This window comes from Otolemur garnettii, unplaced genomic scaffold, assembly GCF_000181295.1.
Source record: "Otolemur garnettii isolate 467f Iridium unplaced genomic scaffold, OtoGar3 scaffold00101, whole genome shotgun sequence".
In the NCBI taxonomy this organism is placed as follows: Eukaryota; Metazoa; Chordata; class Mammalia; order Primates; family Galagidae; genus Otolemur; species Otolemur garnettii.
Window position 1 is genome coordinate 1,738,225 of NW_003852496.1, and position 12,314 is coordinate 1,750,538.

Genomic DNA, 12,314 nt, shown 5'->3' on the forward strand with positions numbered 1-12,314 from the left:
TTTGTGCTTGTTCTATTTTTTTTTTTTTTAAAGGGCAGCATGAAACAAAGTTTACTGAGGGAGAGAAAGATAGGTGTAGAGTAAGAAAGTCTACAATGCAGCGTGTGTTCACCACAGACAGCAGAGGGGCCTCCAATGCCAGGGCAGCAGGCACAGAGGCCTGGTCCACTCGAGCCCCTGATGCAGAGTCTGGAGTCCATCCATCCTCCTGGACAGACCCAGCCTCCCCAGAAGCCACCCAGGCTTTACCATGGCTATGGCCAGAGAGGGTCCCTGCCCCCACACTGCTGTCACCACTGCGACTCTGTGAGCAGGAACAGACAGCCCAGGAGAGGGTGGAAGGAGGGGGCTGCACAGCCCCCCTTGCTCGCCAGCCGGCCCCTGGTGGCACACAGCCCCCACGCTCACAGTTATAGAGACATTTCTGAAGTGACGGTAAGAGTGCAGTTTGAATAGGACAGGAGACCCAGTGGCCAGCAGCCTGGGGGAGCAGTGGCCCAGACAGAAAGGAGGCAGGCAGAAATGCAGGAGGCAAGGCTGGAGGCCAAGGGCACCGCAGGGGTGTCGGGGCACAGCGGGGCTGAGGGTGGATTGCCAGGACAGGGCCTAGTCCAGCTGGAAGCCCCCACACGCAGCTGTTTACCCTGGTTTTTCTAACATGGCAGCTCCAGAAGGCTCTTTTCTACGTTTCTGCTGTCCCTCTAGGCCACTTGCCCGCCCCGCCCCCCACCCCACCCCGGGGCAGGCAGTCTCTCTCCCTGTGCCCACTGCCCCCAGTGCTCCCTGGCTACCCTCACTACCTCCCTGCCCCCTCCCCTTTCTCTCTGTGGCCCTCAGCCACCACACATGCTGTTACTCAGGCTCGATTTCTGTCCCATCCCCATGTTTCCCACCGGCTTCATACTGGACCTTTACATCCCTCACAACCGGGGGCTCTTGTGTTCCTTGTCCCTCCCTCCTCATCCACCTCTTCCAAGGGCAGCTCACCTCTCTCTCCGGGCCTCCCTCTCCTCTCCTGGGGCTGGCCCACTTCCTTCTGCTCTTCTCCCTGCCCCACCTGCAGCCCCAAATCCACCTGCCCCTCCCTCTGCCTCCCTCCCTCACAGGTCTGTGAATCTGATGGGCCTTAATTTCCCCAGGATGATTGAGACACCTGCGGTCCTTGTGTGTTAGAAACCTTCTCTCTCCCCCTCTCATGCTGTCTCTGCCCCTCCGACTCAGCAGAAGCAGGAAGGCCCCAGCCCCCTCTTCAGCTCCTGCCCTTTGATGGGCTGTAGGGAGCCTGGAGACTTGGCCTAGGACTCAGGAGGCCACACCACCCAAGGCTGCCCAGGTACCACGGCTCAACCATCCTTGCCCTCACACACCCAGCTCGTGCATGGGCTTTTGCCCATGGGGAACACCCCCTGCTCCCGAGGAAGGCCTGAGCCCCTCGTCTCTCCCTAGGGAGCCTCTCTGACCTTCCCCTGTGTGCCCAGAGTTCCCAGCTCCAGACTGTGTGCATCTTAGGGGGAGAATGCCTTATTTTATTTTTATCTCCAGCATGTAAAAAGTGCCAGGCTCATAGCAGATTCTCAAGAATGAGAAAACTAATCAGAACGAGAGTTTGTGGTTTCTTGGGCTACAAGACGAGAGGTTCATGTCAGGGCAAATAGGAGGCGCCCAGAGGCTTGGAGTGCAGGGAGAGGTGGGGCAGTCACCAGCAAGTGGTCGTCTCAACTCCCGAGAAAGAGTCTCAGGCTCTGTCAAGACACAAGCTCCAGCCGGGTACCTGTTCCAGAGGAGATATGGAGCCCTGGTTGGAGCTTGGTCCTCTTTCCACAGAGACGTCCCCTGGGGCAACTCAGACCTCTGAGCCTTCACATACAAGTGACAGACACATCGTGGCAGGGGCTTCTCATCAGACCAGAACTTAGTCACAACCTGGCACTCTGGGACCTGGTGTAAAACATGGACCAGATGTTGTCTCTTCTCAAGTCCACTGAGGATTTCAGGAGGGGAAAAGCCACAGTATCGAAAGCATTAAGTAGAGTGGAAAGTGATTAGCAAGAAGATTCCGGAGTAGTCTCTGTAAGACAGCGCTACCAGTCATGGTCAATGTAAAGCTACTTGGGATCATACTTGAGGGGTGGTGCTAGCATAGCAGAGGTTAATTCTTTCCAAGGACGACCTCCCTCCAACAGCATCAGACTGGGTTCCCCCTGTACCACAAAGAGGCACCTGGTGATCGAAGGATCATTCAAAGTCAATGTCAATTATTCTGAATTCAGGGTGGTACATCTCAGTCTGTTGACACAGGGCCTTCCTGATGACTCCAGAGAGATGGGGGAACTTCCTAACAAAGTCGTGGCCCCAGGACACAGAGCCTTCGCACCTCCCCTCACTCTCCTATCAGGGGTCACGGGCTGGGATGTGTCCACTCCCATCCGTATGCTCAGGCCCCAACCCCCCAGCTCACAATGGGACTGTGTTTGGACACAGGGTCTTCGCAGAGGTGATCCGTCCGGAGGAGGTCGCCGGGGTGGGCCCCGATCCACTCTGACTGAAGAGATTAGGACAGACATCGACAGTGCTGCGATCCCCAATTTCACTGCATGTGAGGATAGAGGGAGAAGCCGAGGAGAGAGGCCATGGAGAGCCCAGCCCTGCAGACACCGTGACGTCACACCTCCAGCCTCCGGAAGTGAGAGATAGCACATGCTTGCTGTTTACCCCCCAGGCCTGGTGTTCTGCCTGCTGACCCAACCAGACCGGCATACCCAGCATCTTCTCACTTAGGCGCCAACAGCCGTGGATCGTACAGCTCCCTCCCTGCGTCTCACTGTCATGTGATTCTGTTCTTTGTAAACGTGATTCTCTCTGCAAGGAAAGCTGCCTTCCTCTACCCACCTCTCAAACTTCCATGCAGCCTTCCACTCCTTGTAGGCACCACTTCCTCCCTGCGGCCTCGCCGGATCCTCCTTCCCCTTCCCCAGGGAGCCGCTTCCTCTCTGCATACCCAGCCTCACCCCAGCACAGCCTGGGGCTGGCATGTGCAGAGACGCCCGGGACCTGGGCCACGTCAGAGCCCCGTGATGTCACTGGGCACTGTGACTCCGCTCAGGGTTGGGCAGGGCCCGGGTGCCGCAGACCCCCAGTTTCACCGCACATTTCAGGTCCTGAAGTGAGCAGAAACCAAATATGCCGATTAATTCAAAGTCTTGACCCTTCTGTCTATTTAACAGGGCCTATCTTGACCTTTGGATCAGAAAAATCTTCATCCTGGAACCTCCTGGTAACTCCAGACTAAAGAACATTTTCACCAGAACTCAGGGAGCTCAGTGCCTTGTCAAGGTCTTCAAACAAATACCACCCTCTGGGGGAACAGGACCAGTGCAAACACTTCCCAGAGCTTCCCAGAGCTGCCAGCAAAGCCTCCAGAATTAAGTCCACAAGTCCATAGACGGAGGTTCCCTGCTGAGAAGCCACTCCCATATTCAGGTCAGTGTTCTGGTTGTGGTAACTTCACTGTATGTCTGTAAGGTGCTGCCACTGGGGGACAGTGGATGAGTCGGGTAAGGATTTCTCTGCTCTGTTTCTTGCAACTGCGTGTTACCTACAAGTATCTCAAATCACCAAAAACAAACAAAAATGAATGTATAAATTCAGATATAACATTCGTCGAAAAGGAAAAATGCGCAAAGCCTCCCCAATTCATTTATGTCTAGCCCCCTGCATTTAAATTCCATTCATCAGTCACTCAGCCAAGTACGCACTGGGCCTGTGCTGTGCGGAGGGCATGGGCCTGGCACTTGGCAGGGGACAGGCCTAGCACCGACCCTCGTTCTTCCAGGAGGGCCAGCGCAGAGCGAGTCTGACCACCAGAGGTCTGGGGAGCCCCGAGCAGGGAGAGGGGTGTGGGCTGAGAGTGAGAGTTACAGTTCTACAGAAGGCCTCGCCAAGAAGGTGCAGACAGAGGAAGGGACAGGCAGCCATCTTTTGTCTGGGGACAAATATTCCTGGCAGAGGGAACACTAGAAGGTTTGGATGGGCCTGGAGGATGAGGACAGAGAAGAGACCAGAGACACAGAGGGCAGCCAGACCATGGGTTCCTGAAGGCTTCTGTGAAGACAGAAGGTCTGAGAAAGGTGGGAGCACAGGAGGTATGGAGCACAGGGAGGCCGTGGTCTCAGGTCGGAACTAGGGTGGGGTTGAGTCTGTGCTTGTGACTTGCTTGGACCAAAGCAGGAGGTTCCCTGCTGAGAAGGTACTCCCATGTCCAGCTTGCTTCCTGGTGAAATCGGGGCACTTTTTTCTCCTGGGTTTGCTGTGGAGAAGGCCTCTGAGTGATGAGGAGGCCTCATGAGGTAGTCTGGGACACTAGGCTAGGAATCAAGAGACCCCGTTCTGCCCTAACCTGCTGGGTGGCTTTGAGCAGACCTCTGGCTGTCATCTGCACTGGTAAGGAGATGGGTTCCACGCCCAGCTTCAAAATGCTGCATTCTCACTTTCTCATTTCAGAAGCAACTTAGCAAACGATAGAGGGTTGTACAAAATGAGGGACAGAGAACCCTGGTAAACCAGACCGAGAATGCCCCAAATGGCAGGTAGAGGCCAGGCCCTCCCGCAGGACTCAGGCAGGAGCACCTGCAAGTTCTGTTGGCAAACCACGGTTCCAGACATCTCCCCTCCTCACACTGACACCCGTGCACACACCTGCACTCAGGGCTGAAGGGACAGACCACAAAATGGGGTGCTGGTTGTCTCCAGGTAATTGCATTAGGGCGATTTCAGTTTTTTTCATATTTTCCAAAATTTCTACAATGAACTGGTATTTTGTTATAGTGGAAAAAACAAACACTTTTTTTAATCTTTCAAAGTCACACTTGTGCATACATACAGCCACAGAAAGCATGCAAACAGAATTACCCAGCTCTGCAATCAGCCTACAATCGTATCTGCTCCTGAGAAATGGCTGTGATTGGAGTCAGTGCGTTTATGCATCAGACCAATGCGCCAGGGACTGGCTGGGGGTTAGGATGTGAAAATGAATGAGCTGAGCGAGCTGCGTTCGGGGTGGGGGTAGGGAGGTACGGAGATAATGACAATCAACTTAAGGGCCTTTTACCGGAGCAGGGCTGCTTCTGCTGGCCTGGATCAGAGCCATCAAGACAATTCCCTAACCACCTCTGTGACATCCCTGGGACAGAGAAAAGGAATGATCAAAATAACTCTAAGAACTGCTTTGTCTTTTCTGAAACGCACTTGGAAGCATATCCTGGTCACTTGGTGGGCTGACTGCAAAATGGCTGCAATCATCCCCCACCCCACTGCGCCCCTCCTGTCCACGCCCCTCTGCAATACACCCCTGCAGCTCCTCCCCGCAAGACTTGAGTTTGGGCTTGTGACTTGTCTGGACCAACACTGTGCAGTAAAAGTGATGCTGTGCCAGGTCCAGCCTAGGCACGAAGGGTCTTGAATCTTCTGCTTGGTCTCTTGAAGCCTTGCTTGCTAACCCGTTGGACAACCCCAGGCACATCCCAGGCATCTCCATTGCCTCTCATCACCCCAGCCGGCCGCCGGGTGATCCCTGGACACAGAACTGCTTTGCTTGACCACACATGAGGGGGCCAGCTGTGATCAGAAGAGCCAGTCAGCTGAGCCCAGTCAGGCAGCAGCAGAAGCAAGGTAAAGGCTGCTGCCTTAAGCCACTGAGCTTTGGGGCGCTCTGTTACACAGCTGTAGCCGGCTGATTACCTGATTACTGACACAAAGGTACTGAGGCAGGAAAACCTTGACTTGATTGAAATTAGTCCTCAGAGAAAGTCACTTTAGAACGGGAGGCTCTGCCCAAGTTCACTGGATGGGTGTTCAGGCCTTTCCAGTGGACTTTTTGTGGCAGGTGAAGAGCTGTAAATGATACTTTGTGAACAGCCATTGCATCTATTGACTTAAAAACTGTTATTTATTGGGTCGTGCCTGTGGCTCAGTGAGTAAGGTGTCAGCCCCATATACAGAGGGTGGTGAGTTCAAACCCAGCCCTGGCCAAACTGCAACAACAAAAAAATAAATAAATAAATAAACTTAATTTGGGGTGGCACCTATGGCTAAAGGAGTAGGGCACCAGCCCCATATACCAGAGGTGGTGGGTTCAAACCCGGCCCTGGCTCCCCCTCCCAAAAAATTGTTATTTATTTTAAATGTAAAATACAGGGGCAGTGTCTCACTATTTCCTCAAGTTACCAACCCTATCACTTTGGGGTGTATTCTTCTAGAATTTTCTTCTGGCAGCCTCATGCAGGGAGCACCCTGCAGCCTCGCCAGTGCTGCTCTGGACAAGTGAGGGCTGCAGGGGTTGAGGTGGAGGCCCTCGTTCCTTCAGAGCAGACCAAGGTGAAGATAACGTGCTCTGGCCACGGCATTGGTGGCCCGTGGACACCCTCAGTTTGTGCTTTCTCTGGAGTCTGCCCCACACAGAATGGCCCTGGACCACAGGTGTCCACTCCGGCTCTGACCCACAGTCACATTCCATGCATTTCACCAGCGTGTGCCGAGAACCCTTGTCAGCTGCCACGAGGGCACTCCTGCAGACCTTACTTCATGCAATCGGCATTACACACCCTGGGCTGGAGTTTACCTCTGTCGTTGGACGTGTACACAAATGCTGTGACCTCTGGGACCTTCACTCTCCTCAATTAATATGGCAACAGTTACGAGGTCAGTACACTTTTCATGGGGGGTTTCCTCTGCATTGGGCTCAGACACAGCCCCACCACCAAATCAAGGCCACACAGCTGTGAGATGGCAAAGGAACCTGGTCCAGAGAGTGGGCAGGTGTCCCCCCCTTGCAAGGCCCTCAGAGCGCTCCCCGGTGATGGTGCAGCCCCTGCCACGTCTCTGTCTCTGCATGTGAGGGTGGGCAGGCCGGCAGCCTGGGTGCAAGCTGTGTTCTGTGGGGCACTTCCTTCTCCCAGCTATCTCCCAGCCTTCCAGGAGCTGGGCACCCAGGCTGCTCCCAGCTTGCTGCGTGGCGGTGTTGACGTTTTTGCCAGCCCCACCTCCCATGCATGTGGTTCTGCCTCGGTCACTTCTGGGTGGCAGCCAGCTGGGGCCCACACTGAGCTCTGCCATGGAGGCCCTGGTTTCCCTCCACTACCCTGAGCTTCCTCTTCCTGCCTGCATATCCCTCCGTAAACTCGCAGGTCTGGGCCCACCATGCTCAGCCCCGACTCCTCAAGACCCGCAGAGGGAAGGAGGTTCTTGGACTAAGTGAGAAAACCTCTCCCTTTTAGGAAATTGGTCCTGCTGTCACCCTCACAACCATAAAAGGCAAAATAAGGAAGAAAAAGATCAGATGCATTAAAAGCTCCAGGCCAATGTATTCCAAGAATCAAGCAGTTTTTCATTCGAGGCAGTTAACCTCTTCCTGTCTGCCTTACAGCCCGGGATCTCTAAACCTCTTGCTGAGGGCCACTGGGCCTCACATCCTGCACCTCATTAACTCAAGTTCTCACAACAGCCCTTCCAGGCAGGAGAAGTGCTGGTCTCCATTTCACCGAGGGGGAAACTGAGGCACAGAGACGTGCCATGCTGGGCAGCACCAGGATCTGCAGCCCGCTGGCTTTATTATCACTGCCTGAGGGCTTTGGTCTCAGGGGGCCCCTATAGGGGTGCTCTGGGGGCCTGGGAGGGGTGAGAGCAGGGGTCTCCCATATCTGAGTGTGGGAAGGGTGCAGGCTACTCAGCCCCACCCCTACTCCACCTCAATATCCCAACTCAGAGGCTGGGAAAGAACACCCGGGGCAAGGAGAGGGAACGCGTCAGAGAAGGATTTGGGGACCCCTTGTGAGCCGCACTTCCAGGTGTATGCTCTCATGCCCATGGTCCTAGGTCCTTGGACAGTACCGCTCCCTGGACACGTGGCTTCTCTTTTGAAAGTTCACCCAGAACACCAGGGGGGACTGTGGGGAGGAGTGCGTGTTTCCCTGGGATGGGGGTGTTTTGTTTTTCTCAGCGGTTTTGGACACCCCCAAGTCACAGAGCAGCCGCACACGGTGTACACAGCCGCGTGCCGTGGGGAATGGGAGGGGAGTCCCTGCCGACATGGAGCTTGCTCTTTCTGCCCACAAGGCCCCGTCTACCAGGGGACGCCCCACACGTTGCTCAACTCCAGAGAGAAAAGGAGAAGATAAAATCTGAATTCAAATGATTTCACTTCTCATTAGCCACCGTGACCCGGGAACAAGGGAGAAACCAAAGTTGAAACTGTGTTTGCATCAGCTGGAGTCAGTGTTCCTTGAGGAAGGAGGAAGAGAGCGTCTAAGGAAATGAAAAGGTTTCAGTATTTGCTCACAGCTTTATAAGGATAAGATGCCTTTCCCAACAACCCCCGAGCCCCTCCATCCTCGGCGGTCGCCTCCACGTTGGGGACGGACGTGGAACGCCGGGGGCACCTTAGTACCATTTTAGTTGTACTCACAGAGAGGGCTGCTTGAGCACGTGTGTGGGCGGGGAGGTGCCACACGGTGGCCTGGTCATGGGACAGGCCACGCGCCGGCTGCATGACTCTGAGCGGTCTCTGGTGGATCTGAATGGATGTGCAGGCCTGCCGTTCCTAGCCCAGAATGGGGGGCCCACTGTGGGCCCAGCAAATACATTAAAACTTCTGTTGCCACAAACCTTTTCCGTATGTGTCAGCCGCCCAATCTTCCATCACTGGGTACCACCCTCACAATTCGACCCTGGTGCAGCATGTGCATTATTATTGACCTAATATCCGGCGTTGCTTCATTACATAGGCTCACTCGCCCTAAATCAACATAATTATCAGACACTGCCTATCACTGCTGTTAATGGAAAACCAGAGTCGTTTCCCATAAACAGCTATTCACGTACCCACTGTCTATCCTCTCCCTTTTCTTTAGTAAGTTAAACCTGATTTTATTCAGACTGGCAGTATGCTCAACTATAATGCTTTACCTCTCAGCCTCTCTGGTAACCAGGTGTGGCCTTTTGACTAACTCTTAGCCTTTGAGATACAGAAGGACTTTGACAGCTGGAAATTTCAGAGAGGCTTCTTAAATGAAAGATAGGCATCATTTCTGATGTCCAAAATATACATGTGATGTGATGGCTGGACTCCTGCAGCCAGCGTGGTGCTCTAGGGTGGTGGAGATGACCGAAGGAAGTTAGATTCTTGATAACACATCCTGGGCTATATTAAGCCTGTCTCTTTACTTCGATATTTTGGCATCTACAGCCTTATTGACCTTGAGGAAACTGCCTGGCCTAGGGCCACCCAATTATCCTGATGATGAAAAACCTACCTGAGCACATCCTTGTCTGTAAACTAGCCAGGCCAGAGCCCACACCTCACTCCAGGTTACCCAGGACAAGGCACCAGAGAGCCCTATGCCCCAGAGCCAATAAAATTACTTGCACTGGCCCACCCTAAGTCTGCTGACCCCTCATCTTTTCTCCCTGCAGGAAGCACAGGACAGGCTCCTGCCCACAGTCCCCTCCTCACCCTCTGTTTCCTAATGGACCTGCTGCCTCTGTGTAGCCCTGCCTGTGGTGCCGGGTCCCTCCTCCAGGGAACTATTAGTAACCAACTACGTTTTCAATGGCACTTGTCTCATGATGTGCTGGCTTTCCTATATCTGAATGCTAACAGCCAAACTTAATTCCTAATAGATATAGAAATCACAAAATAAATATATAAAAATACACAAAAAGTGACGGCTTTGCTCACCTCATGACACAGCCTAGATCAGTAGCAGGAGGGGACCTCAGTCATTCCTAGGTGACCTTTCCTACCATCACGTCCCCACCCTGCTAATGCTGGGCGTGGCCATGTGACCACATGAGGCAAGCCTAGTTGGAGACTCATCTGAGCCTGAGCTTTAAAAAGCATCACCTGATTCTGCCATCCTCGTGTGCTTTTGCTGTCACCCTGGAAAGAACATGACTCAGCTAGCCCACTTGTCCAAGGAGGGTGACAGACACATGGAGAGAAATGGCTCCACTTTTGAGTTCGGAGCCCAGCCCAGCCTAAGTCAGCTGACTACAGCTACATGAGAAGGAGTAAGTCATTGTTTTCAGCGATTGATTTGAGGGACGTTTGTTATGCAACATCACCGTGGTCACTGTGCTGACTCAATCAGGAAGCCATCTACACACATTTACCAATTTCTAATTTTTTTTTTGTGCAGTTTTTTTTGACTGGGACTGGGTTTGAACCCATCACCTCCGGCATATGGGGCCGGCGCCCTACTCCTTTGAGCCACAGGCACTGCCCTATTTCTAATCTTTAAAAGAAACTACAGTTGGCAAATTCAGTGCTATGTAATCTATAACATGCCACACACACAATCAGTGACATGGTTCCTGCCTTTGAGTAGCTTATGACTTGGCTTTGGAACTCTCCACTTTCAGAGACCACTGAGATTAGCTCAACTCCAGCAGAAATCGTATCACCAAATGGACTGATCACACCCGAGAAAAAAGTTCTTCATATAATTCTCTAAAAGGAAAAGCACCCAAAGAACTCTGGGGACAATGAAGGGAGCTGTGACATTGCGGCCAGCTACTAGAGGAGATTTATTTTTTTGCCCTAACCAGGGAAGATGCACATCCAAGCTCAGCATCACAGCATCCCCTGGACTCAGCTGCATTTGGCCGAGTGTCCTCAACACTTTATGAAGGGAGAGCTGACACGGGAAGGCAGGAAAAGAGGACGAGTGTTCTCCTGTTTGTTGGCACCTGCCCTACTCACTCGCAGGGACTTGGCTCAGATTAGCCCCTAACACCTGTGTGACAGCTGCCTGAGACTTCAGTTCCTGCTTCACGGAGTAGGACAGTGAGGTTCACTGGCTCCACCTGCCCAGTCTCACTCCCTCCCACCCACCTCTTACCCTCCTCTGGTCTCCAGGCTCTCCCACCTCAGGACCCCTGTGCCAGCCGGTTCCTCCTCCCTCCAGGGCTTTGCTCAACTGCTAGTTTCTCAGTGAGGCCAGCGCTCCAGGCTGGCACCTGCCCACTGCCCTGCTCTGCCCCCCTTCCCCACCGAGGCCAGCGCTCCAGGCTGGCACCTGTCCACTGCCCTGCTCTGCCCCCCTTCCCCACCGAGGCCAGTGCTCCAGGCTGGCACCTGCCCCCACCTCCCTGTTCTGCTCCCCTTCCCCATTGCTTTATTTTACTCTGTGACATTTGTCTCCAAGGGACATGTTCTAAACTCATTCATTCCTGCTGACTGTCTGACAGGGCAGGGATTCCTGTGTGTCTCATTTGCGGCTGCACCACCCAGGCCTGGCGCATGGTGGGTGCTCAAGACACCACAGTATAACTGGATGAAGGAGTGAGGCTGGGAGGTGGGGAGGAACTCGCAAAAAGTCAACAGCTAGAAGTTTCCCAAGCCCGACTGTCCCCCAGGTCTGCCTGGCCCCTGCAGCAGCCCCGATGCTCTGTGTAATTGAAAGGTGGGTCCCATTGTTAGTCTGACATGTCATTCTCCTCAATAATTCTGCTGTACAAACAAGGAGAATGGGGGAAGTCATCCACGATTTTCTTTTCTCTCTTGCTCTTCAAAAAGGCCTTAAAAATCAGATATGTTTTATAGAAAACAATGGGAGAACCAGTCAATTTATCACGCCAGTGACAAGTGATTGCTGGGGAGAAAAATACCATTCTTGAAAGCGTGTACAACTGCACTAGCTGTGAGCTGTAAGCGTGACCCTTGCAGGCGAGGAGGATCTAGGAGGCTGCTGGAAGCGATTCTGAACAGATCCTGTGATTATAAACCAGCTCCCTATTCTAGGACACACAGGGCAGGTGGCCCAAGCTTCCTCTCCGTCACGCATGAGGCTGGCCAGCGTCTCCAGCCTGTCTGGGCCTGTCCCAGACACTCCCTTGGTCCCTCTGTCACTCATGAATGTGTGACCACAGCTCCCAGCTCTGTGCCTGGCACACAGCAGGTGCCCAGGGGAGCTTGGTCAGCCTCCCTCCTGCACCCTGTGCTCGACAGGGCCACCTGCGCTCAGCTGCGGTCACTCAGGAGCCTTAGTCCTGGGCATGTTCTCCTGTCTCACCGCACCTTCCCCTCTTGGAGATCATTTTCCACGGAAGGGAAGAAAGGATTTAGTGCACAGAAGTGGTGCCACTTAATAGAGATGCTTTGAGTCCCAGGACCCCGACGACCTAAAAGGCTCTTGGTTCTTGGGTCACCTGGGAGAATGGAGGGGCCCAACCTGAGTGCCCACCTGCTCCATCAGCCCAGCCCCTCCCCCTCTCTCCACTCAGGGGCCTCACCTGGGAGAATGGAGGGGCCAACCTGAGTG

At 53.7% G+C, this 12,314-nt stretch overlaps 1 protein-coding gene across 2 annotated transcripts in view; it reads right to left on the minus strand.

The window, feature by feature from the left end:
- The window catches only part of MGLL (monoglyceride lipase), a 123,463-nt gene that overhangs the window by 47,402 nt on the left and 63,747 nt on the right, over positions 1-12,314 (minus strand). The window lies entirely within an intron of this gene.